This window comes from Neovison vison, chromosome 6, assembly GCF_020171115.1.
Source record: "Neovison vison isolate M4711 chromosome 6, ASM_NN_V1, whole genome shotgun sequence".
Classification (NCBI taxonomy): Eukaryota; Metazoa; Chordata; class Mammalia; order Carnivora; family Mustelidae; genus Neogale; species Neogale vison.
The window spans coordinates 127,071,573-127,097,630 of record NC_058096.1 but is presented as its reverse complement, the minus strand read 5'-3'; the positions used below and the strand labels follow the sequence as shown (position 1 = coordinate 127,097,630).

General features: G+C 37.9%; 1 protein-coding gene across 2 annotated transcripts in view; it reads left to right on the top strand.

Moving 5' to 3' along the window:
• Window positions 1-26,058, top strand: part of NCK1 (NCK adaptor protein 1) — an 81,833-nt gene that overhangs the window by 18,569 nt on the left and 37,206 nt on the right. The window contains exon 2 of one of the 2 annotated variants that reach the window (XM_044252300.1): window positions 16,486-16,593. The exons of the other annotated variant lie outside the window; for it this stretch is intronic. The gene's annotated coding sequence lies outside the window, so the exon portion shown is untranslated. The remainder of the gene's footprint in view (window positions 1-16,485; window positions 16,594-26,058) is intronic. 2 annotated transcript variants of the gene reach the window in all.

The window sequence follows — 26,058 nt, the reverse complement described above, 5'->3', positions numbered from 1 at the left end:
TATCCTTCTACTGAATCTTCTTCTGGTTCCCCTTTGAAAGTCATTGTCCTTTAAAATAGTTTGAGTAAATTATTCTTTAACATTGAAGTGAAATAAGAATATATTTAAGTGAAGTGAAATAAGGATATATTTAAATTGGAAGCATAATTTAATATGTCAAATTGCAATAACACCAATGAAAGCATCTTTTTTAAGTCAGTGGAACTTCATTTGGGATAGTCTGGAGAAATTCCAGTTGCCACAGGCTTCTGTCTCCAGGTTAACAAGTATGAGAATCATTAGCACAAGGGAAAGTGGGAGCTTTCTTGCATTCCTTTTTATTCTTATCTTTTAAAGTTTGCTCATGTTTAGGGAACTTCGGTGGGTTAGCTGAGTCGAGTTTGGTACTAGTTCATCTTATACAAGGTATTTATATACAAGATACTCATTTGTTCATATCTTATACCTCAGTCTCTTTTTTCCTAAATATCTATTATAATGGAAAAAATAAGTTATTATTGCCTTTCTCATGATCATTAGCAGTCTAAGAATAGAACTTTGGAATAAAGGATAAGGTAAAAAGTCAGGTGGATAAGGAAAGAAGACACAAGGGGAGAGAAAAAGAAGTTGAGAGATGATTGGTGAAAAGAGCTACTTAAGTTTATCTTTCCCTTGTACCAGGCTTCAACTGGCAGTGAATTACAGTTTAAAATTGCTTTGTCACCAAAATGTCCATCGATAGATAAAGATAAAGAAAATGTGGTTATCCATTTTATCCAGCTATAAAAAAGAAGGAAATCTTTCCATTTGTAATAATATTGATGGAGCTAGAGAGTATAATGCTAAGTGAAAAAAATTCAGAGAAAGACAAATACCGTATAATTTCCTTACATGTGGAATTTAAGAAACAAAATAAACCAGCAAGGGAAAAAAATTAAACAAGCCAAGAAACAGACTCTTCACTCTGGTGAACAAACTGATGTTTACTAGAGGGAAATTGCGGGGGGTGAGGGGGACGGGGAACGGGACAGGTGAAATAGGTGAAGGGGATTAAGGAGTACACTTGCAGTGATGAGCACTGGGTGATGTATGGAATTGTTGAACCACTGTATTGTATACCTAAAACTAATACTACACTGTATGTTAACTGTACTGGAATTAAAATAAAATGAATTGCTTTGTCAGTAGCATATAATTGGTGATTTTTAGGTTATTTGCTGCCTGGGAGAGACATTAATTCTGTGTTGTAAATTTAGAAATAATTATATCGCTGAATTTATATCCATAGAACTGATGGTGGAATTTTTAGCATTAGGTAGGAGGGTAAGGGTGGGAAGGACAACCATGTAGCATGTACTATACTAAATATTTTAAGTATTCTTTAATTTTCATAGTCACCCTGTAGGAGGTGTTCCTAAAGCACAGAAAGGTTAAGTAACGTTAGCTCGGGTCACACAGATAATAAATGGGAGAGCAAGAATTTTATTTACTTATTTATTTATTCAAAGCAAGAATTTAAACTGGTCTGTCTTTCTTTCAAATCATTTTAAAGATTTTATTTATTTATTCGACAGAGAGAGACACAGCAAGAGAGGAAACACCAGCAGGTAGAATGAGAGAGGGAGAACAGGCTTCCCACTGAAGAAGGAGCCAGAGTCAGGGCTCGGTCCCAGAACCCTGGGATCATGACTTGAGCTGAAGGCAGACGCTTAATGACTAAGCCACCCGGGCACCCCTAAACAGTGGTTTTCTATCCTTTCGTAGTTACCTTTTATTCATCCCTTTGCTTTATTTTATAGTTCCATTCAGTCACTTGTTGGCTTAAAGAAAAAAAAAAAGCTCTGTTGAGATACATTTCGTATACTATACAGTTCACCCATTTAAAGTATATAATTCAGTGCCTTTCAGTATTTTTAGTTTTGCAACTGTCATCACAATTTAGAACATTTATATCACCCCTAAAGAAACCCCATTCCTGTTAGTCATCACCCTTTAGCCTCCTCTACTCCCAGCCCTAGGCAACCATTAATCTCCTTTCTGTCTCTCTGGGTTTGTTCATTATGGACATTTTACATAGATGAAATCCTACAATATGTAATCCTATAATATGTAGTTCTTTGTGACTGGCTTCTGTCCTTACCATATGTTTTTAAGGTTCATTTATGTAGTAATATTCCATTGTATGGGTATTCCACATTTTATTTATCCATTCATCAGTTGATGAACATTTGGGTTCTCCCTTTTGACTGTTAAGATCTTAATACTGCTGTGAACATTTATGGGCTTTTTAAATTTTGTGGTAAAATATACATAACATAAAATTGACCATTTTAACCATTTTAAAGTGCATAGTTCTTTGGCTTTAAATATATTCACGCTGTTGTGCAAACCATCACCATCATTTATTTCCAAAACTTTTTCATCTTCCTCAAGTGAACTGTCCATTAAACACAAAGTTCCTATTTCATTCCCCCAGCTCCCCCTGGCATCTGCCATTCTGTTTTCAGTCTCTCTGTATTTGATTACTCTAGGAACCTTACATAAATAGAATCATACAATATTTGTCCCTTTTTAATTGGCTTATTTAACTTAATGGGATGTCTTCGCAGATATACATATGTTGTAACATGTAGTCAAAATTTCCTTCTTTTTTAAGGCTGGTAATATCCTGCTGATTGTATATATATACATTTTATTTACCCATACATCTGTTGGTGGACAGTTGGTTGCTTCTGCTTTTTTGCTGTTGTGAATAATGGTGTTCTGAATATGCATGTATAAATACCTACTCAAGACCCTGCCTTTTTTTTTTTTTTTGGCTAGATCATATGATAATTCTGTTTTGATTTTTGGGGGAAAGGCTAAACTGTTTTCCACAGTGGCTGCACCATTTTACATTCCTACCAGCAGTACACAAGGGTTCTAATTTCCTTAGGTCCTCTAATACTTACTTTGTTTTGATAATAATTGTCCTAATGTGTATGAGGTGTTATCTCATTGTGGTTTTTATTTGCATTTCCTAAATATGATTAGTGATGTTGAACACCTTTTTTGTGTTTACTGGTCATTTGTGTATCTTGTTTGGAGAAATGTCTATTCAGGTCCTTTTGCCCATTTTTTAATTGTTTTTTTATTGAGTTGTAAGAGTTCTTTATATATTCTGGATATCAATCCCCATCAGATATATGACTTGCAAAATTATTTACCATTCCACAATAGTGTCTTTTGAAGCAGAAAAGAGTTTAATTTTGAAGATGTCTAGTTTATCTGTTTTTATCTTTTATTGCCTGTGCTTTTGTGGTCAGATCCAAGAAATTATTGCCACATCCAATGTTCTCATGCTTTTGCCTTATTTTCTTCTGTTTTATGCTTGCAGCTTATTTCAGTCTTTGATGCATTTTAAGTTATTTTTGTATGTAGTGTAAGGTAAGGGTTCAACTTCATTGTATAAATTTTTATGTCAAAATATGTTTTCATATATCTTGGTTGTATAACTAGGAGTGGAATGCCTGGGCTATGGGGTAACTTACGTTTAAACTTTGAGGAACTGCTGAATTGTTTTCCAAAGTGGCTCTACCATTTTACATTCAACCAGCAGTGTATGAGGGTTTCGGTTTCTCTATTGCTTTTGAAATCCAGACCACATTAGCTTCTGACTGGCTTATTTCAAAATTTCCTTGGCTGGCCTCTTTGGTGATAATCTCACAACTCTGTCTTTCTTCTGTCCTCTTACCAGTTCTTAATGCTGTTCATTGTATCATAAGAGATTCGAGATGGAAGGAACTAGAATCATGGAAGTTAAACCATTCATTTTTTATTTGAAAAATAAAATTTGAGGAAGAGATTTGACCCATCTCTTCCCCAAATAGAGTGACATTGTCAACACTAGATACCATACTATGAATATAGCTTTCATTTTATTAAATCATCGTGTTCCCCATTTATGTGTCTAAAACACTTTTCCTGTGGTTAACTAGGTCTCCTCCCCATCATCTACCCTACATTAGTCTAAAAGCAAGGAGTTGTGTGCAGGTAATTTATTTGGCAGGTGATCCAAGGGAACAAGAATTGGGACCAGAATAAATGAAACAGGAAAAAAAGAAAAGCCAGTACAAGAATGTGTATTACTGAGTTACTCACTGCTGTGGCAACTAAGGCTCAATCCTGGTGGGAACTCCTGAGGATCTAGATGCTCCTCCAGTTGTCTTCTTATGGATGGACAGGAGAAACTAATACTGCTCTTGTTCTCCATCACTTCACAGTTGCGCTAGTGGTGTATAGATTCTTTCGCCTTCCCTTTACCACTTAGGACTCCACACAAGAGCCAGACAAGTGGGTTGGTTCCCCATGGTGTCTTACTTTGTGGCTTCAAAAAAGCACAGGGCAGAAAGCAAATGAATCACAGTGAATTCTGTGTGTGGGGGGGTAGTTGAAACTTGACCAGAAGCATTAGCTTTAGCTATGACAAGTGTGATGCTCAGAATAATGATGTCTCAAAGATCCTAATCCTCTGAACCTGTTAGTATCTTACCTTGCATCACAAAAGGGATTTTGTAGATAGTAAGATTTTCCTGGGTTATCTGAGTGGTCCCCCTTGTAATCACAAAGAACTTTATTTTATAAGAGGTAGGCAAGAATGTCAGTCCAAGAAAGAGATATGATAATGGAAGCAGAGGTCTTGATGCGGCAGGGGCCAAGGGATAGGAGCAGCCTCTAGAGGTTGGAATGATAAGGAATGGATTTTCCCCTGGAGCTCCCAAAAGAATGCAGGCTTTGATTTTAGTTCTATAAAATGTGTTTTGAAATTCTTATCTCTAGAACTTTAAGATAACAGATTTGTATTGTTCTAAGCCACTAAATATGTGTCAGTTTGTTACCCAGCAGTAGGAAACTACTGTTAAAGCTAGCATCAAAGGACAGGTGGACAGCATGAGGATGGAGTATGAGAGATTTCTGATAGAATCTACCTCTTGCTGTTGGCCTTGCCTTTGAATCGAGCTGTATTAGCTTCCTACTGCTGTTTAGCAAATTACTACAAATCTACTTCTTACTCTGCTCAGATCTGCTTGGACCCCACAGTAATCCATCATTGAGTCACTGCCGTCTCTTCCACAGAAATAAGAAGGGTTAGTGGTGCATGCTAGTGCTACCTGCTGCTGCAACTGATTTGAAGCAGTAATAAAGACTCATTTCCTTCTTTCACCAACCATTCTAGATTTCTCTTACGCTAGGCCAGCAGTGCAGCTGCTTTAGGTTGCTTGTGACTTCTAGACTTTCATTTTTAAGGGATTTGAGCCCTTAGTTCCCTTGCCCTTTTTGGGCCATGGTTGCTGTAACTTCCTGTTCGTTGTAGTTCCAAGCATGGAAACACCCTAAGTTCCAGACAGACTTCTCCCTACCCCAGGTGTGTACACCAGCTTAAATTGGATAACAGAAAAACTTTGCTCCTCTACAGCTCCAGTTTTACCCTCTTTCAGTTATTGATGTCACAGAAATACATCTTTAAATATTTGTTTGTCCAAACATATAGACTAGTAATTGTGTGGTTTTTAAAAAGACTTTATTTGTTTACTGATTTGAGAGAGAGTGTGTGCATGTGCAAGTGGGATGAGGGTGAGCAGAGGGAGAGGGTCAAGTAGACTCTGTGCCGAGTGTGAAGCCTGTTGCAGTGTGAAGGCTTGATCTCAGAATCCTGAGATCATGACCTGAGCCAAAATTCAGAGTCAGATTGCTCAATCACCTGAGCCATCAAGACTACACAGGCCACCCAATAATTGCTATTTTTAATACATTAGTCTCTTACATTGTATAGAAAGCAAAGTGTGTACAATAATAGTCATTTTAGACTAATAAGTGTTTTTAAAAGTTGTTTATTAGTGTTTTAAGTCATATAGACAACAAAAAAACAGAGTTACAAACTGAATTTTCGGTAATTCCATCTTTTATGCTCATGTGTTTACCTTTATTGATCTTTATTTCTTAATATGATTTTGAATTATTGTCTAGTATCCTTTCATTTCAACTCAGGAAGTACTTCCTTTACTTATTTTGCAGTGCAGGTCTGGTAGTAACAAACTTCCTCTGCTTGTCTGGGAATGTCTTAATTTCTTCCCTCACTTTTGAAGTCCAGTTTTATTGAAAATTGGGTTTTAGGTGACTGTTTTCTTCTTCCAGTATTTTGAATATGTCAACCTACAGGTGAATTATGTGGGTCAGCTTATATGCAGATATTTTTATAGTACAGTACTGTAAATGTATTTTCTCTTCCTTATTTATTTATTTATTTATTTAAGAAGGAGAGAGTGGGGGAAGAGCAGAGGAAGAGGGAGAGAGAGAATCATAAGCTGGTATGGAGCCTGGCACAAGAGTTCCAACTCACAAGCCTGAGATCATGACCTAAGACAAAGTCAAGAGTCGGATGTTTAACAGACTCAGGCCCCTAGGTGCCCTGCCCTCCCTTATGATTTTTTAAAATAACATTTTCTTTCATCTAGTTTAGTTTATTTTAAGAATATGGTATGTAATATACAAACTATGTGTTAATCAACTGTTTATGTTACTGATAGGCTTCTGATCAGGAGTAGACTATTAGTTGTTAAGTTTTGGGGGTGTCAGAAGTTGTACATGGGCTTTTGACTGTGTAGGGGTCAGGGCTCCAATCCCTGAGTTGTTCTAGGGTCCACTGGACTGTCTTCTGTCCTCCAATTTCTCTTCTTTCTTTCTTTTTTTTTTTTTTAAGATTTTATTTACTTATTTGACAGAGAGAGGCACAGCGAGAGGGAACACAAGCAGGGAGAGTGAGAGAGGGAGAAGCAGGCTTCCCACTTGATCCCAGGACCCTGGGATCATGACTTGAGCTGAAGGCAGACGCTTAACAACTGACCCACCTAGGTGCCCCTATCCTCTAATTTCTAATGAGAAATTTCTTGGTGATCTTATTGAGGATCCCTTGTATGTAATGATTCACTTTACTCTTGTTGCTTTCAGGATTCTCTTTGTCTTTCTGTGTTTTCATTTATAGTTTATCTCAGTATAGATTTCTGAGTTTATCCTGCTTGGAGTTTGTTGAGCTTCTTTGATTTTTTTTTTTTTTTAATTTTATTTTTAAAATACAACTCAAGCTCACAGCCAGAGATCTAGAGTCCCATGCTCCACTGACCATGACAACCAGGTGCCCCTAGCTTCTTGGATGTTTAAATGCCTGTACTGCATCAGATTTGGGAAATTTTTAGCCATGTTTCTTCAAATAATCTCTTTGGCCCTTTAGTCTCCCTCTTTTCCTTCTCATACTCCCACAAGGCATCTGCTGGTTCTTTTCTTAGTATCCCACAGATTCTATTCTCTGTTTACTTTTCTTAAGTCATTTTCTTTGTGTTCTTCAGGCTTGATAATTTCAGTTGCCCTGTCTCCATGCTCTGATTCCCTCTTTCACCTGCCTTTAAATCCCTCTGATGAATTTTTCATTTTTGTCATTGTACCTTTCAGCTGGAGAATTTTTTAGGTTTTCTATTTCTGCAGATACTACTATTCTGTTCATACATCATTTTCTTTACTTTCTCCACATCTTTCTTTAGTTATTTGATTATCTGTAAGATGTTTGTTTTAAAGTCTTTGTTTAGTGGGTTTGTTAGCTCTTCTTTCTCCAGGATGGTTGCTGTTGGTTTTTCCCTTTGAATGGGACACACAGTCCTGTTTCGCGCGCGCGCGCGTGTGTGTGTGTGTCTTTGTTTCTGTCTTTGGTTGAAAACTGCATACTTGAATCTAATAATATGGTAAATCTGAAAATCAGATTGTCCTTCTGCCCCAGGTTTTGCTGGGTTTTTGTTTTGCCAGGAATCACTTTGAGGTATAAACTTTCCTCAGCTCTTCACTGAGCTTGTGCCTTTTTCTGGATATGTGTTGTGGTGATTTTCTTAATCCCCTTATTACTAGTCCTTTATTGTCTAGCTCCTGAAAGGAGAAATTTAAAAAAGACACCAGCTCTTTAGATTTCCCTCAGCCTGAGGGATAGGGGCTTACATAATGTGTGTTTCTGTGTGTGTGTGTGTGTGTGTGTGTGTACACACACATCAGTGACTGCCTCTTTGTCAGCACCTCAGTGATCAGATGCATCATGCAGCTGTCAGCACATAGATCCCTGATATTTTCATGACAGGATTCTTACTCTCACCTTAACTCCTGCAAGCCACTCTTCAAACTAATGTACAGCTACCTGGCATGTGCCTGGGGAGTGGAAGATGTGTAGCCCTTACTGAGTTAAGAGCTGGAATTAACTAAAATTTATAGTCCAAGACTTCTCTGGAAGTTTCAAGCCTTGGAGTAGACTCCAGAGTTCTGAAATAGTTCAGTCAGATTCTGCTAGTACAGTTGTTGTCTAGGTGAAGAGACAGATTCTTAGTGCTTCCTACTCCACCATTTCCCAGAATCTCATAACTTTACGAAAGAAAGTTTCATTATAGTTTTGAAGACTTCTTAATCTTTTTCCCATTATTTTCCAGATTAAACCTCAAAGCAAATACATTTGAGACCTTTTACTTTGTTTTCAAGTTTAGATAGCAAACACTTGAAGGAGGGATTCTTGTTTCTGATCCTTTTTTTTTTCTCCCTAAGAAGAAAACTAAATGCTTCCAACTGGAAGACTGGAAGAGTGTGAGACTGGAAATGGAGAGACCAATTATGAGGCAGTTGCTTCCGTTACTACTACTAAGGCAGTGGTAGTGAGAGTGGAGATACATGGATTCATTTGAGTCCTATGAAGGAGGTGAAAAGGACATGACTTGAAATGAGGGGATTGACTGAGTAGACGTTCATTAATCCAGATAACTGTATTAATTAATGGTAATAGTGTTTTCTAAATTATAGAATACAGAAGCAGAAACTCCTAAGGGAAATGTAGTTAAGTGTGAGGTGCCTGTGAGATGGATAAGTACAGTACTTCAGAAAGCATTTTCATACCTAGGAATTTTAAGTAATAGTGTACTGGTTCCTGGTAACTCCCGTGGGTCCTATTGCATGCATAAGCCAAAGGGTAACAGGAAGTCAATAACATGGAGGGTAAGAGGGGGAAATAGATTTAAGCGTAGCAGTTAAGGTGAAAAATAACTCAAATGTTATGATTAATTGCATATTAAATATGTCTGAGAGTTCAGGTTACCACAAGTTTAGCGTATATATGTTAGGAGAATATGGTTGCTGAGTGATGATATAATCTAAGCCTTATTTATACTGTATGGCATAGGGAAATGATAGTTCCACTGTCCCCTATGCTTTGTGTTTTCTTTTGGAAATATGTACAACTTGGAGAAACACTTTTAAGTGATACAGTAATTAGAGTCTATTAAAGAGTAACAACTGGAACAGCAAAGGATTAAGATGATGAAAAAAATCAGAAAACACAGTACAAATCTGGTTTATTTAGTCCAGATAATTTGAGGAGATATTTTTGATACTGATTGTAGTTTTGACGTAACTCAAGAGACTTTCTTGATATAATCTGATTCAGTTCTCTCATTTTCAAATAAGAAAAAAAAAGTTTTAGTTAATATGATATTCCCTGACTCAGAGTTAATAGCAAGGCAGTTTAATGGCAATCCCAGTTTGTTAAGCATATTTTATCTATAGGAACAGTGAAGCAGGGCTGGGACTAGAGTGAGACAGCAAGTTGCCTAGAGTACAAAATTGAAGGAGGTTGTCATTCTTAGATGCAGACCCTGCACTTGCAAGATCTTTATTTATCAGAGTAATATTTGAAGATGGTTTAAAATGTCAAGATAGTTACAGGAGATACCTCCTAGCCCTGCAAATTAAGGATAGCCTGAGGAAGCTAGATGGAGTGATGATGGTGGAAGAGAATTATCCCTCAAGACCTAGCCCTCGGTGTATGGAAATCTGGCAGTTGGCAAGTACCTGTGAAGCATTACTTCACTTTTTGTGAGAACACTGTGGGGTGCTCTGTCTTTAGGCCAGGATTGGTTCCTGTATTCCTTTCCCCCCACCCCCTTCAATCAGATCTCAGAGGCTTTAGTTTCCTCTGTGCCTTTTTTTTTTTTTTTAAGATTTTATTTATTTATTTATTTGACAGAGAGAGAGAGAGAGAGAGAGAGAGAGAGAGAGAGAGATCATAAGTAGGCAGAGAGGCAGGCAGAGAGAGAGGGGGAAGCAGGCTCCCTGGTGAGGGGAGAGCCTGATGTGGGCCTCAATCCCAGGACCCTGGGATCATGACCTGAGCTGAAGGCAGAGGCCCAACCCACTGAGCCACCCAGGCGCCCTCTTCTGTGCTTTTAAAGCTGTTTTCATCCACAGCCTCTTGGGGGTTCTCTCAGCTTGGCTGGCGAGTTAGATAATCTAGACATACCTCTCATTCCTTCTCCTTTACAGCTCACACAGCCAAATAATGGAAACAATTTGGAGGTTAATAGTGGCAAAGACATAAGAGATTAACCCAAATCTGCTTTTACCGGCATGACCTTTTTCTCTAGTTTCTGACTTCCATTTCGGTTTTGAGAGTGCAGTTACCTAGTTGCACTGCATTCCCCTTAAGTAAAGGACATGTTTATTTATGAGGGTATTTACCCCCAGCACTTAGGGGTTAGAGGCTCTCTAGGCTGAATAAAACCCTCCATGTGTCAGGAGGATAATTGTATTTCCCAGAACTTAAATGGATGACACATGAAGTATACAAGATGTCCTCCAAATATTAGTGGTTCCCATTTTTGGCATTACCCTGTAAGGAGAATAAAACCAGAAAGTCCAGCCTTTGTCTTAGAACTAATGGGTATAAAGTTGTGCTGCCTCTCTGGACTTGTCCTTTTTATACCTGGTGCCTACCTTGCCTCCTTCGGACCATTATATTATTTGTTCTTTACGCCTTTGGAGTTCAAGACAGGACATTTGTTTTTATATTACAATTTAAAATAGGTGGATTCTGGGAACTAAGAGTTTATAAAGTAAAAAAATGGGTGGTTTTATTGGCTCAATCAGAGGTAGCTAAACATATATAAAAAGTAGCAGTATATTGGATCTAGTTTACAGATGCAGTTGGCATGCTGATGGGAGCAGAGTAAGTTTAAGTCAGCATTACAGATGAAGTTGTATTAGCAAGAAATAGAACTTTTCCCACTAGCCTGTAAGCTCTGTCAGGACAAATACAGCTTTGTAAGCTGGTTAGCTCATACTCTGCCTCGTACATAGTAGCTCCCAAAGATAAATAATAAACAAGTTGAAAGCTTGGTAAAATCAGTTATTTTGTTGTTTATAAGCTCCACATAGTGTTCAGTTAGGTTACATTAAACCCGTTCCAGAGTTTAACCACACACACACAGTTGTTAAATTTGAAAATATCTGTACTTGCTAGTGTTTGGGTTTCCTCAATATCCCATCATTTTTTTATCATTGTTTTCACATTTTTCTTATATGTGAAGTCTTTCTTTTAGAGTTTTCTTTTTTCTTTTAAATTTGTTACTCTAGGGGTGTCTGGCTGACTGAGTTGGAAGAGCATGCAACTCTTGATCTCAGGATTGTGAGTTGGAGCCCCATGTTGGGTATAGAGATTACTTAAATAAACTTCAAAAAAAATAAATTTGATACTCAAGTCTGTTCAGGTGCCTGTTATCATATATTGACCCTATTTGTTTGTTTTAACAGAAAAGTAATTTTAGTTTATGTAATGAAATATCCTGAGGTAGGTTCTGGGTTGACAAATAATTAGATTTGGAGGCTGAAAAAATGGACTCCCATCCCTGTGGCCCTCTCACCTTCATTGTCAGGTTCTATATGGTGCCATTTACTTAGCTCTCAGGTTTAAGTCTATTGGGAAAAGAGTAAGTACCTTCCTAGTAACCCCTGTATGCATCCCAGGAGTCTTTCTGAATGAACAACTTGAGTTTTAAGCCCATTTGTCGCTAGTCACAAGAATTAAGGGAATTTAATATTATTGGCCATGTGTGAATTGCATATACTACCCCTGAATTCTTGGAACTCCACCTAAAGAATGTCAAAATAGAATTAGGGTTGGGGATGGAGGGGATAGTTTCTGAAGAGGAAGTTGAGGTACTGTTATGAAAAGAAGAGAAAATGGATACTGGTATAGCTTAAAAGTCAGCTAGCTATTTTAACATTTTGATTGACTTAGTTTTGATTTTCAAGGAATCAGTGAGGTTTTCCAAATTTTTTGAATTATCAAAGTAATACTTGAAATTCGATTATAATAAGTTTCAAATAGTGCTAAAAGGCCTAATAACAAAAAACAGCAGTTCTTTGCTTTCCTTTTTCTACCCCCTTGCCTCAAGAAGTAATCACTAAACTTTTTGAGCTGTATCAACAGCAACAGCTTAAAAAGTTGAAAGTGATTACTTCTTGAGACAAGCAGGAGGGAAAAGAGGGAGGAGAACAAAGGGCTGTTACTTTTATTATAGGCCTTATAGCATTATTTGATATTTTAAACTATGTTCATGTATTACTTTAATATATAAAAAACATATAATTGTTAGTATTATCTCCTGATCCATTAATTTTAGACATCTACTTATTTTCTGTTAAGATAAAGGGAGGTTTGTTTGTGTGTGTGTGTGTGTGTGTGTGTGTAGTAAGTAAGCTCTACACCCAACCGGGGCTTGAACTCACAACCCCGGGATTGAGAGTCAAATGCTCTCTGCCTACTGAGCTAGACAGGTCCTGCATTTATTTTCTTAATCTACCTTTCTTAGCACCGTTGTCTTGATAATGTATATTCATATTCAGCATTTTTATCATTATGACTATATAAACATATAGTTTATAGCTGACCCACCTCCTTCTGTTAACTTGTCTTTCTTGTGAATTTATTTTTTCTGAAATTTACAAGAAATTTGTATGGTTCACGTTCAAAATTTTTTTCATTGTTTTTGAATTTATAGCTAAGTCTTCCCACACTCTCCAGCATTTCTATAAAATTTGTATTTGTATATAATTTTTCACATAGTCCTGTCAGATTAACTGTACCAGGTTTTTTTATTTTTTTTTTCCCCCTGGAATCTTACTCCAAGTTGGACTGTTTATTCTAAACTGCTTCAGATCTTAATTTACTTTTGCTAGCATTCTGGAAATTCCTTTTGTTTTTTTTCATTGGTTTTCCTGCTTCTTAGAGCCTTTGTCTTCTTTTTTCTTGTTTTACTCTTGTTTTGCTGGGACATATCCTCTGGTTTTTTCTTAAGTCAAAATGAATTGGAATTAAATTTTTTGAGAATGCCTGTCCAAAAATGACTATTCTTCTCTTATACTTAATTTTAATTGGTAGCTTGGCTGTATTTGGGAGTTATTTAAAAGTGTATAGAGTTTCAGTTTTGCAAGATGAAAATTGTTTATGAGATGGATAGTGGTTGTGGTTGTACAGTATTGTGAATGTACTTAATGCCACTGAATTCGACACTAAAAATGGTTCAGATGGTAAATTTTATTTGTATTCTATTAGTTAGATAGGACTGCCATAACAAACTATCATGGACTGGGTGGCTTAACAGAAATTTATTGTCTCAAAATTGTGGTTGCTGGAGTCTAAGGTCAAGTTGTCATCAAGGTTGGTTTGTTCTGAGGGCCTGTCTTTGACACAATATAGATGGTTGTCTTCTCCCAGGGTCTTCATATGGTCTTCCCACAGAGTGTGTCTGTGTTCTAATCAGCTTTTCTTACAAAAGACACTAATCGTACTGGATTAGGGCCTACCCTGATGACTTCATTTTACTTAATTACCTCCTTAAAGACAGAGTCACATTCTGAGGTACTAGAGGATAGATGTCAGCATCTGAATTTTGTAGGGGAAAAAATTCAGACCATAATATGTACCACAGTTGTAAAAATAATACATTAAAAATGTACTACAGAGACACCTGGGTGGCCCAGTTGGTTAAGTGTCTGCCTTCAGCTCAAATCATGATCCCAGGGTCCTGGGATTGAGTCCTGCATTGGGCTCCCTGCTCAGCAGGGAGTCTGCTTCTTTCTCTTTCTCTGCCACTCTACCTGCTCGTTCAATTTGCTTTCACTCTCAAATAAATAAAATCTTTAAGAAAAAAAAATGAGTAAGTCAATCATCCACCCATTTGTGTTTAGGTGACTAGTAGTACAATAAGGATTAAATCAGTTAATGGTTTACAGTTGTGGTATTAATTATGACGTTAAATTCTTCATTATGTTATTTTTTTCATAGATGTTTATACCATAATTGCTCATCATTTAGCAATTTTAGCAAGAGTATTATATTCTTTTTACATTAGTAATAACATATGGCTTCTTCTTTAGATTATATAAAATGTAATATTCTTCAGATTATAGAATGGTAGTTTGTTCCTTTTTTTTTAAAGATTTTATTTGACTGACAGAGATCACAAGTAGGCAGAGAGGCAAGCAGAGGGAGAAGGGGAAGCAGGCTCCCTGCTGAGCAGAGATCCGGATGCTGGGCTCAGTCCCACGACCCTGAGATATGACCTGAGCCGAAGGCAGAATTTTAACCTGAATTTTGACCTGAACCACCCAGGCGCCCCTAGAATGGTGATAATGTTCTTAAGATGATCTTGGTACAGATTATTGTAATTCAGAGTAATAAGTAAAATTTTGTAATACTTGATGAAATTATCATATAGGGAGTAATGCTTTATGTATTGTAGGGCATTAATTAAATAAGTTGTTGAGAAATAGAATTACAGTTGATATTTTTTGAAGATTTATTTTAGGGGGGAGGGGCAGAGGGAGAGAGAATCCTGAAGCAGACTCCCCACTGCACGGGGAGCCCTATAAGGGACTCAATCCCAGGATGCTAAGATTATGACCAGAGCTGATATCAAGAGCCAGCCACTTAACCAAGTTAGCCACCCAGGGGCCCCTGCAGTTGATATTTTTTGAGATCATGTTTTGCTTGATATGTCTTTCTTTCCTTTCAGACCTTCACTGTATGTCCTCCTAGTCTATAACTACTCAGTAAACATTTTGTCAAATGAATAAATGATTAATTTTGATAATGCACGGGACTTTTGCCTGTGTTGTATTTTGTGTTTGCTTATATTGGATTTTCCAAAGGACATTTCTAAAAATAAATAGAATAAGGGGGTATTTTATTTGACCTATTCTTTAAAAAAACAAAAAAGGCTTGGGATTCCTGGGTGGCTCAGTTGGTTAAGCCACTGCCTTCAGCTCAGGTCATGATCCCAGGGTCCTGGGATGGAGTGCTGCATCTGGCTTTTTGCTCAGTGGGGTGCCTCCTTCTCTACCCGCCTCTGCCTGCCTGCCATTCCGCTTGTTATGGGTGCGTGCTCTCATGTGCGTTCTCTCTCTCTCTCTCTCTGACAAATAAATAAATAAAATCTTTTAAAAAAACAAAACAAAACAAAAACAAAAACTTGATTTTTTAAAAAAAGATTTTATTTGACAGACAGAGATCACAAGTAGGCAGAGAAGCAGGCAAAGAGAGACGGAGAAGCAGGCTCCCTGCTGAGCAGAGAGCCTGATGCGGGACTCAATCCCAACCTGAGCCAAAGGCAGAGGCTTTAACCCACTGAGCCACGCAGGCGCCCTTGATTTTTATTTTTTAAGATTTTATTTATTTATTTGACACAGAGATTACAAGTAGGCAGAGAGGCAGGCAGAGGGGAGGGGGAAGCAGGCTCTTCATGGAGCAGAGAGCCCGATGCGGGCCTCGATCCCAGGACCCTGGGATCATGACCTGAGCCCAGGGCAGAGGCTTAATCCACTGAGCCACCCAGGCACCCTGCAAAAAAGGCTTGATTTCTTAAGGAGTCTTTATTTCAGACTAGTCTATAATTTTTTATTTTCCCCATGATGGGATTCTTACCCATTTTTTTTCATTCTCAAAGTGTTTAACAATTAAAATTACTTGATAAGATACTAAGGTTTAAAACATTGAATAGAGTAAAATCTTATGAATTGCCTTGTCTTTTTAAAGTTACTTACAGCACATAGAAGTTAGTTATTTGGGGATATTTTCCCCCCTTCATTGTTTACCAAAAGATCTGTAACCCAACCAAACTTCCGGAGTTAGTCACTTGGGTATTGTCACTCTGCTGATTTTTATCAGAAACAGGAAATTGTCAGGTTATGTGTTAAACAATAAAAGAATCTAAAATTGCATTTGTTTTAGCATGAGAGATTTCTCTTTAGAATTTTTTTTTATTACTAGCTGGTTCCTTACTTTTCCAGTGTAACAATTGGCTTGCCCAAAATGGTCATATTTATTATGGCCTATACACACAGCAAACTATATCTTTCTTCATAGTTTACATATCATACACAATATGGTTTGGTAAAATGATATGACAAACTTAGTGTCATTTAATATATAGATATGCTGAATGGATTTGTAAAAGTAGGTTGGGGAAGAATGAGTTTTTAGGTGTTTGACCTGATACTATTTCTATATTTAGGTTAGCAGTTCTCTAGAGATTCTTAAAGTACCTTTTAAGGAGTCTACAAGACTAGACTATTTCCATTATACTGAGATATTCATTTCCATTTTCACACTAGAGTTTCCAGAGGCTGTATGAATGCACTGGTGTTTTATAATAAGATGTCAACATTTGAAGATCTGCAAAACTTAGTGAATATTTATTGCATGATGATACAGAATCATATGTGAGTATAAACAGGTCCATTTTTTTTTTTTTAAAGATTTTATTTATTTACTTGACAGACAAATCACAAGTAGGCAGAGAGGCAGGCAGAGAGAGGAGGAAGCAGGCTCCCTGCTGAGCAGAGAGCCCGATGCGATGCGGGGCTTGATCCCAGGACACTGGGATCATGACCGGAGCCGAAAGCAGAGGCTTTAACCCACTGAGCCACCCAGGCGCCCCAAACAGGTCCATTTAAAGTATAAGACTGAGCAGTGAATATTTTCTGCTATGTATTTTAGTTTACATTCAGTAAGATTGACACTTTTTGGAGTGTGATTGAGATTTGACACAGTTATGTAATCATTACCACAATCTAAATTCAGAACAGTTCTTCACCCCTCATGCTTTGTAGTCCAGAATGTCATACATAGCCTTGAATCTGGTTCAGTGAGATCATATATGGTTAATGTGTGTTAAACTTTATAAGAAGCTGCTAATCGTTACCCTTAGTAACTATATAAAACCGTAGCTATATTGTTTTGCATGTGCACAAGCAGTGTTAAGAGTTCCCCATTGCTTTGCATCCTCACTGGTACCTGGTACTGTTTGTGTTTCCTCTCTCTCCCCCTTTACCTCTTTCCCCTCCCTCCCTTCCCCACTTTTTTACTACCTCTCATCTTTTGAAGCCATTTAATTCACTGTGTTGTGATATCATTTTGTGGTTTTAATTTGCATTTCTTTAATGACTAATGATGTTGAAGATCTTCACATGTGCTTGTATATCATCCTTGTGCAGTATCCCCTTTCCAGAAGTTCGTATTATGCCACTTAAGACCTATGTTAGTATGGTAATGACCTTTTTTTACTGGGCGGGGTGGGGGTGGCGGGGAGTGAAAATCCTCTTCAGATTTTTTTTTGTTTGGTGAAAATAGGTACTAATGTAGGTCTTTAAAAAGCAAAGTGGTGTGACTTGAACTTTCAGAAAGCAGGGGATACCTTCACTTCATCTTATTTTGGCTTCTGAAAGGTTTTGTAGGAATGCTCTGCTTGGAGATAGTGGGATAAACCTCTGTCATCTTTGGTGAAATATCTGTTCAAGTGTTTGACCATTTAAAAATGTTAAATATTTAAATATTTTTGTTCCATGGCTTTTCTGGGCACAGCCTGAGGCAGTGATCTCTAGGGTGGAATAATACACCAGTGGCTCTATTGGCCTGCCCTCCACAGCTTTGCAGTGGGAGTCATCCAGGCTGTTGAAAGCCACGTGATGACCTCCTCTTCTGAAAGGGGGAAACGGGCTTAATGATCTCTGAGTCACCTTTTGGGTCCCTTTTCCCTTGTCTTGAAGAATATCTTGTGTTTGCAGTGGAGTAGCTTTCTGGTTGCATCCTATACAATCAAGGACACTTGACAATCTTTCTTAATTCCTTCTTGTCTCCTTCCAGTTCAGACTGGCTGCTTCTTGCTGGGGTGGCTGATTAAATCTCATGTTCACCCTTACTCTTTTCTATGAAAGGATCCATTGTCTCTTATTACACTCCTAGTGTTTGGTTCTGAATGTGTTTCTCATTTCTTTGCACTACAGCAGACTGAGAATTTCCTACCTTTTAAATTAACTTCTTTTTGATTAACATTTTCATCTTTAAGGTATTTTTTCCATGTTTACTATAAGCATTCAAGAGAAGCCAAGCCACAGTTTCAATACTTTGCTTAGAAATGGCCTCAGATACCCAATTTCATCCTCACAAGATCTGAGCTTCCACAAAACACTAGGACATGACTATCGTTCAGCCAAGTGCCTTGCCATTTTATAACAAGGATCACCTTTCCAGTAGCATGCACCTCATTTCTCTCTGAGACATTATCAGATTGGCTTTTATTATTATTAAAAAGCAAAATTCAGCTGAGCAAATTTAAAGATTTATTGGCTCTATTTGATGATTCATAAATTGGACAGTATCTCATTTAACAGATAGAAAAGGGTTTACAGAGAGCTATACAAAATTAAAGGCTTTTATAGGAAAAGGAAGTTTCTAGCAAAGAGTGGATTGTTTCAGATAACGTGACCTTCTTAGGGAGAATGGAAGAGTCTGTTGAGTGGATTACTTTAATTGGTGCTGACCAGTTAATTCCAGATTGACTGGTTAAAGGTTACATTTCTGGGAGAGACTGAAACTGCAGTTAGGTTAGGTATTGAGTCTTACTCTTGGTTTGTTGATGTGGTGCTTAGCATGAGCAACTGCAGTTTGGGCCTATAGTCTCTTTTTTAAAGTTGTGTGTATTTCAGCCAACATCATTTTGTTCATGATCACTTAGGTATTCTCTTAAGAGGGTTGAGGCTTGGCCCACTCGGTGTGGCTCAGTTAAGCATCTGACTGCCACTCAGGTCAGGGTCCTGGAATAGAGCCAGGCTCCATGCTCAGGTGTGTGCATGTTCTCTCTCTCTCTCTCTCTCTCAAATAAAATCTTAAAAAAAAAAACTTAAAAAAGAGGATTGAGGCTTTCCTTACAGCTCTCCACTTCTGACCCTTCAGAATAATTTGCCCTTAACATCGATTCATGGCACTGTAGAATTTTTCTAGCATGTACCTCCAGGTTTTGCTCATTATCCAGTTGAAAGTCACTCCCGCACTTTTTAGGTATCCCTTAGCAACCACAGCCTCAATTCTTGGTACCAGTTTTTTGTCTTAATAAATTTGGGCTGCTATTGTAAGGGCCTGTTTAGCCAGAGCGGCCCTACCTCAGTTGGACAGCCATTTGTTGTTTATGCAGTAAAACTTAAATTGACCCTGTTATCCCCTCTCCCCCACAACACTAGGAGAACTTATTTAAAAGCAAGTCCGGGAAACCAGTCCCAGGAACAGAGCCCAGATACAAGGGTGGGTCAGGTCAGGTCGAGATAACGGCCCAGGGATGAGTCGGGTCAGGTGGAGACATCCAATCAGTAAAGCGTGCGTACTGTCTCCCTAGCTACCATGAAGTGTGGGCTCCGCCTTTTAGGGGGGGCCAGTTCTCACCAAGGTGATAGGCTAGTGCAAATGTCTGCTATGGGGTGAATTGTAGTTCAGTTGGCCACCTGTGTGTGGCCAGGCTCAGCCACACGGCCTTACCTCTATAAAAGTTAGTCTGTGAGGCAGGGAGGGGGTCCTCATCGTCCTCTCTGTAAGGGGTGGCCCTGGCCGGTGGGTTTGATTCTTGATGCTTGGCGCGAAATAAAGCTTTGCTCGACCTCCGCTTTGTATCAGTCTCGCTCCTTTGACCATGTACCCAACATTGGGGACCCAACACTATAATAAAATACCATAGACTGGGTGGTTTATAATAGTAGAAACTTACTTCTCATAGGTCTGGAAGCTGGAAGTCTGTGATTAGGGTGCCAGCATGGTTAGGGGAGTCCTCCCTCCTCCATGTTGCAGGCTTCTTGTATCCTCACATGGTGGAAGGGCCTGGGGAAGTACTAATCTCTTTCATCAGAGTTCCAGCCCTTGAGACTAATGAGCTACCAAAGGCCCTGCTTTATAATAACTATCATCTTATGGGGGTTAAGATTTCAACATTAATTTTGGGGAGACAAAACGTTCAGACCATAGCAATAGTATTTTCTTACTATGTTTTTATGTTTTATGTTTCTTTCAATTCAGACATTGGCAAATTTATCTTTTTAGTTGTTCTTGCTAAAGAGTTATCAATTTTCTTGATCTTTTCAGAGAACATCTTCTGGTTTCAGTGGTTTTTCTCCAATTTTTGTTTCAGTCTCACTGATTTCTGGTCTTTATTCATGTCCTTCCTTCTGTTTCCTGTGGGTACAATGGGCTTTTCTAGTTTCTTATGGCAGAAGCTGACATTATTTATTACTATTGTTGTTGTTATTGTTATTTATTTATTTATTTATTTATTTTGGAGCCTGATGTGGGGCTTGAACTCATGACCTGAGCTGAAATCAAAAGTTGGATGCTTGGTCTACAGAGCCATCCAGGTGCCCCAGATGCTTACAGTATTGATTTGGGACTTGTTTTCTAACATCATTGGGAATTAATACTATAAATTTCCTTATAGCTGCAGCTAACAAATACTTACATGTTGTGTTTTCATTTTTACTTAGTTCAAAATATTTTTTAATTTCCCTTGAGTTTTTCTCTTTGATACATGAGTCATTTAGTATGTTGTCTAATTTCCAAATACTTCTAGATTTTCTAGTTATCTTTCTGATACTTCTAGTTTAATTCTGTCATAGAGAATGTGTGCTGTGTGATATTAACTCTTTCACATTTATTAAAATTTATTTTATGTTCCAGAATATGACCTGTCTTGGTGAATATGCCATGTGCACTTGAAAAGATGTTTATGTTGTTGTATAGTATTGTATAAATGTTGGTTGAGTCTGGTTTTTTTGCTGCTTTTCTACATATTTTATGGATTACTGAAAGTAGTTGCAGTTTTCAAGAATAATGGTTTTATTTACTTCTTTTCATACTGATCATTTTTACTTTATTAATTTTGCAACTCTGTTAAGTATAGATACATTTAAATTTGTTGTGTCATCTTGATGAATTGACCTTTTTCTCATTATCTCATGTCACCCTACCCGGTGATTTTCCTTGTTCAGAAATCTCCTTTGTCAGATACTTATATAGCAACTCCAGCTTTCTTCTGATTCCTTTTGTATGATCCTTTTACTTTTATGCTGTGTATCATTATATTCAAAATAGGTTTCTGATAACAGTTGAGTCTTTGTTAATTTGATCACCTCTCTGTCTTTAATTAAGACCAATTATTTAATGTAATTATTGATATCTTTGAGTTTAATTATGTGTTATCTATTTCTTGTGGGTATTTTTTGTTCCTCTGGTTTTTTTCTTGTCTTCTTTTGGATTATTTGAGTGCTTTTTTTTTTTTTTTTTGGTGAAGATTTTATTTATTGTCTTTGGCTCACGTCATGATCCCGGGGTCCTGGGATCGAGTTCTGCATCGGGCTCCTTGCTTGGCAGGGAGTCCGCTTCTCTCTCCACCTCTGCCTGCTTGTGCGCTCGCTCTCTCTCTCTCTCTCTGACAAATAAAATAAATAAAATCTTTTTAAAAATCTTTAAAAAATAAAAAAAATTTAAAAAATTGTTAAAGACTTTTAAAAAAAAAATTATTTGACAGAGACCAACACAGCGAGAGAGGGAACACAAGCAGGAGAGTGAGAGAGGGAGAAGCAGGTTCCCCGTGGAGCAGGCAGCCTAGTGTGGGGCTTGATGCCAGGACCCTGGGATCATGACCTGAGCTGAAGGCAGATGCTTAATGACTGAGCCACCCAGGTGCCCCAGAGTACTTTTTTAAGTATCCATTTTATTGTCTCCACTGGTTTTGGGTTATGGGTTATATCTCTTTGTCTTACTTTTTTTTTTTTTAAGTGATTGCCCTAAAGATTATGATATACTTTTCACAGTATATCTAGAATTTACATTTTGCCACTTAAAATAGAACATAAAACTTTACAGCCATATAGGTCCCATTGCTCTCCCCACTTTATATAGTTGTTAATTGTCATATAGTTGTTAATTGTCAGTTGTCATTGAATTCTACATATGTGAAACTCCCGTGTTAGTATTATAATATTCCTTTTCAAGAATTACGTGTGTTTTAAAGAATTTAAGAGATGAAAAAGAATCTTATTATATTCACCCAAATATTTACCATTTTTTTGCTCTTCTTTCACTGCTGAAGTTTCATGTTTCCCTCTGATAATCACTTGTCTTTTAGCCTTAAGACCTTCCTTTACATTTCTATTAGAGGCAGTCCACTGGGCAACAGAATGGCTTAGTTTTTCTTCACCTGAGAATGTCTTTATGTCATTTCATTCCTGAAGTGTATTGTTACTACATACAGAATTCTGGATTTTTGGTTGCTTGCTTTCAGTATTCTTTTTTTTTTTTTTTTTTTAATTTATTTTCAGCATAACAGTATCATTATTGCTTTCAGTATTCTTAAGTTATGGTAGTGGTTTCTGGTGAGAAGTCCTTAGTTACTCAGATTGCTCCTATGTCAGGTTTTCTTAACTTCAGCACATTGGGCTGGGTAATTCCTTATTGTGGAGGCCTGTCCTGTTTATTATAGGATGTTTAGTGGTATTCCTGGCCTCCCCTAGTAGCACCATCTTGTCACCCTCTCCAGTTGTGACAATAAAAAATTACTTCAGGCATTGTTAAATAATCCCCTTGAGTGTGACATAATCCCGAGTTAAGATTATGCACCTGGCATGTAGGCACTGCCATGTAGGCACCTGGGTGGCTCAGTGGGTTAAAGCCTGTGCCTTCAGCTCAGGTCATGATCTCAGGGTCCTGGGATCAAGCCCCACATCGGGCTCTCTGCTCAGTGGGGAGCCTGCTTCTCCCTCTCTCTCTCTCTCTCTGCCTGCCTCTCTGCCTATTTGTGATCTCTCTCTCTGTCAAATAAATAAATACAATCTTTAAAAAAAAAAAAAAAGAACCACTGCCATGTGTATAATATGTTATTCTTCCGTGGCTGCTTTCAAGATTTTCCTTTTAGCAGTTAGATTTTGATGTGCCTGGACCTGGTTTGAGTTTATCAAACTCAGAGTTTAGAGTTTAGAGTTTGCTTAGTTTCTTCAGTCTGTAATTTTAAGTCCTTTGCAGACTTTCAGAAAATTTCTACCACTGTTTCTCGAGGTATTTTTTTCTGCACCATTATCTTTTCTTCAGGGACTTCAAAGAATGAATAATAGCTCTTTTGATATTGTCCCATTGGTCCTTGAATCCCTGTTCCTTTTTAAAAATATTTTCCCTGCTCTGTTCTTCAGCTTAGATATTTTGTATTGATCTGTCTTCAGGTTCATACCGTCTTTCTTCTCTTGTAGTATGCTGAATGGCAACCTCCAAAAAGATATCTTCATTTCTTAATCCCTGGGATTTATATTAACCTCACATGGCAAAAGGTGTGATTAATGACTTTAAGGATTTTGAGAGGTGGAATATATCTTGGATTATCTGATGAGCCACAAGTACAGGGACATGTGACCTAATGAGGCAGGAGGAGATTTTAAAGAAGAGGAAGAGGCAGTGTGACCACAGAGGCAGAGTTAGAGTGATGTAGCCACAAGGAATACTGACAGCCACCAGAAGCTAGAAGAGGAAAAGTGCACATTCTTCCCTAGAGCCTTAAGAGGTAGTACAGCTCTGTCAACACCTTGATTTCAGATTCCTTGATTGAATCCTATTGATACCATCAGATCTATGACAGAATTTATTTTAAACCACCTGGTTTGTGGCACTTTGTTAAGGCAGCCATAGGAAATTAATACATCTGTCGTCTTGATTCTGCTATTCAGTCTCTCTAATGAAGTTTTTATTTCAAATATTGTGATTTTTAGTTCTGTAATTACCCTTTGATTCTGTTTAATAGCTTCTTCTCAGATGAGACTTACCTTTCTCTGTTTTGAGAGTATTCACTTTACCTTATAGAGCATGGTTATAATAGCTGCTTTTAAGTCTTGTGATAATTCCAACACATCGGTCATTTCTTGGTTGGCATCTGTTCATTGTCTTTTTCTTCTAGCTCTTACTGGCCAGATTTTCCTGCTTCTTTGTATTTTGGACAATTTTAGATTGTATACTGTACATTTTAAATATTATTTTGTGAGACTTTGGATCCTGTTAAAATCCCTTGGAGAATTTTTATTTTGCTGTTGTTTTAGCAGGCATCAATCTGACTAGTTTCAAGCCAATCTTTCTGCTTTTTGTGGGCAGTAGTGCCAGTATCCGTTTCGTTTTCTAAACCTTTGCTGTTATGTTTGAATTTGTGTGTTGTCTGTAATAGGGATGGTCTGGAACTTGGGTGGTAGTTATATTTTTGTACTTCAATTTTCAGTGCTTTTTAAATTGGTCTACCTGGCTATGCTATCTGGATTTGTAATTGACACTTAATCCAGAGGAAAAACAAACTTATCTTTTTGACAAGGGATGTGGTACAAACTAGAGCAAGGTGCCTACCAAAGTTGTACCCTTACTCTGTACAGGGACTAGGAGCAAGAATGAGTTAAATCTTGTTGAATGTTTACATTTTGTTTATTCATTCATTCATTTCTTGACTTGAGGGAGTGTGTGTGCACAGTGGTATGGAGAGGTAGAGAGAGAATCCCAAGAAGGCTCCACATCCAGTGCAGAGCCTGATGATGGGGCTTGATTATACAACCCTGAGATCATGACCTGAGCCAAAACCAGGAGTCAGATGTCCAACCACCTGAGCCACCCAGGTGCCCCCATTGAATGTTCACATTTTAAGGAGATGGCTCTTAGTTCTGAGAATACACCTCTAGGTGGTAGAAGATTTATATTTCAAAGGGGCAGTGCAAATATTTATAATTTAAAGCTTTCTAAAGTAACTGCTCTACGGGGGGTTATAGGGACCTCTCTTCTTATCACCAAGTTTGGGCTGGAACAAACAGTAAATTCTTGCAATATCTAGCTTCCTGGTGTAGGAACTTAGGGGGCTGGAGTTGTCATCTGAGGGATGCGGCCTTAAGCCTTTAGAAACAATGCTAGTGTTTGTTCAAGTCTTATAGTGTGAGAGTGTGGACAAAATAATTTATCCTAAGAGCCTGCAATTTTTAATGGGCCAAAATTTAAGCCTAGTCAAGAAGAGGGCTTAGAGGAGCCTATTTGAGAAGAGAGTCTTTGTCATAGATTACCTTCACCAGCTCTTTTCTCATGGGAATTTTCCCCATATTTACCTATCCCCAGCAACCCTCTTTCTGGTTCCTTTTACCAGAAAGGTTAGGTTCTCTTATTATGAGTTTGTCTTTCATGTTGTTACTCAGTTCTGGGTATGGCTGTGCTTGACTTCAGGTGAAGCTGTGAGATAGTGGGTATTTCCCTCATATTCTTTGTACCAGCTAGTTACTTTTTCTCTTCCTTTATCCGGAGGAGTAGGTTTTCTTTTGGGGTCTTACTGTATGTGCCATCTCCACCATTGTGGCAGTGGTACAGATCCACAGCTGAGGCTGGCTTTGGACCAACAGTGGAAGAGGGGGAAAAAGAAGACATTAAACCTCAGGGATTTAACTCGCAGTCTTCTGGCTTTCAAGAGCTTTTTTCCCCTTTTGTCCAAATGAGCTTCTCTTGAGCTTTTTCCTGACTGCACCTGCTCTGTAATTTCCCGTTATGCCTACCTTTGGGTCAAAGCCAGAAAATAAAGCAGGAGGGGGGAATCCAAAAGGAAATTTATTGTTGATGTATTGGTCTTTTTTCAGATTGATTTCCCTTCCCAACCTGCCTGTTACTTACTTTTCAGAGTCCTCAGGAGCTGAGTCTTTGTATTATTTCTGGAGATTTTAGTTGTAATCAGTTGGAGAGAGAGGCTGCAGTGGGCTTATCCATTTCCTCTGGAATTAAAGGTACTTAGGCCAGTGAATTTTAATATAACTGTGTGGAAAAGTTCACTTGGTAAAGCTTTAGATTTCACATTACAAACTAGTATTTAAGAAACT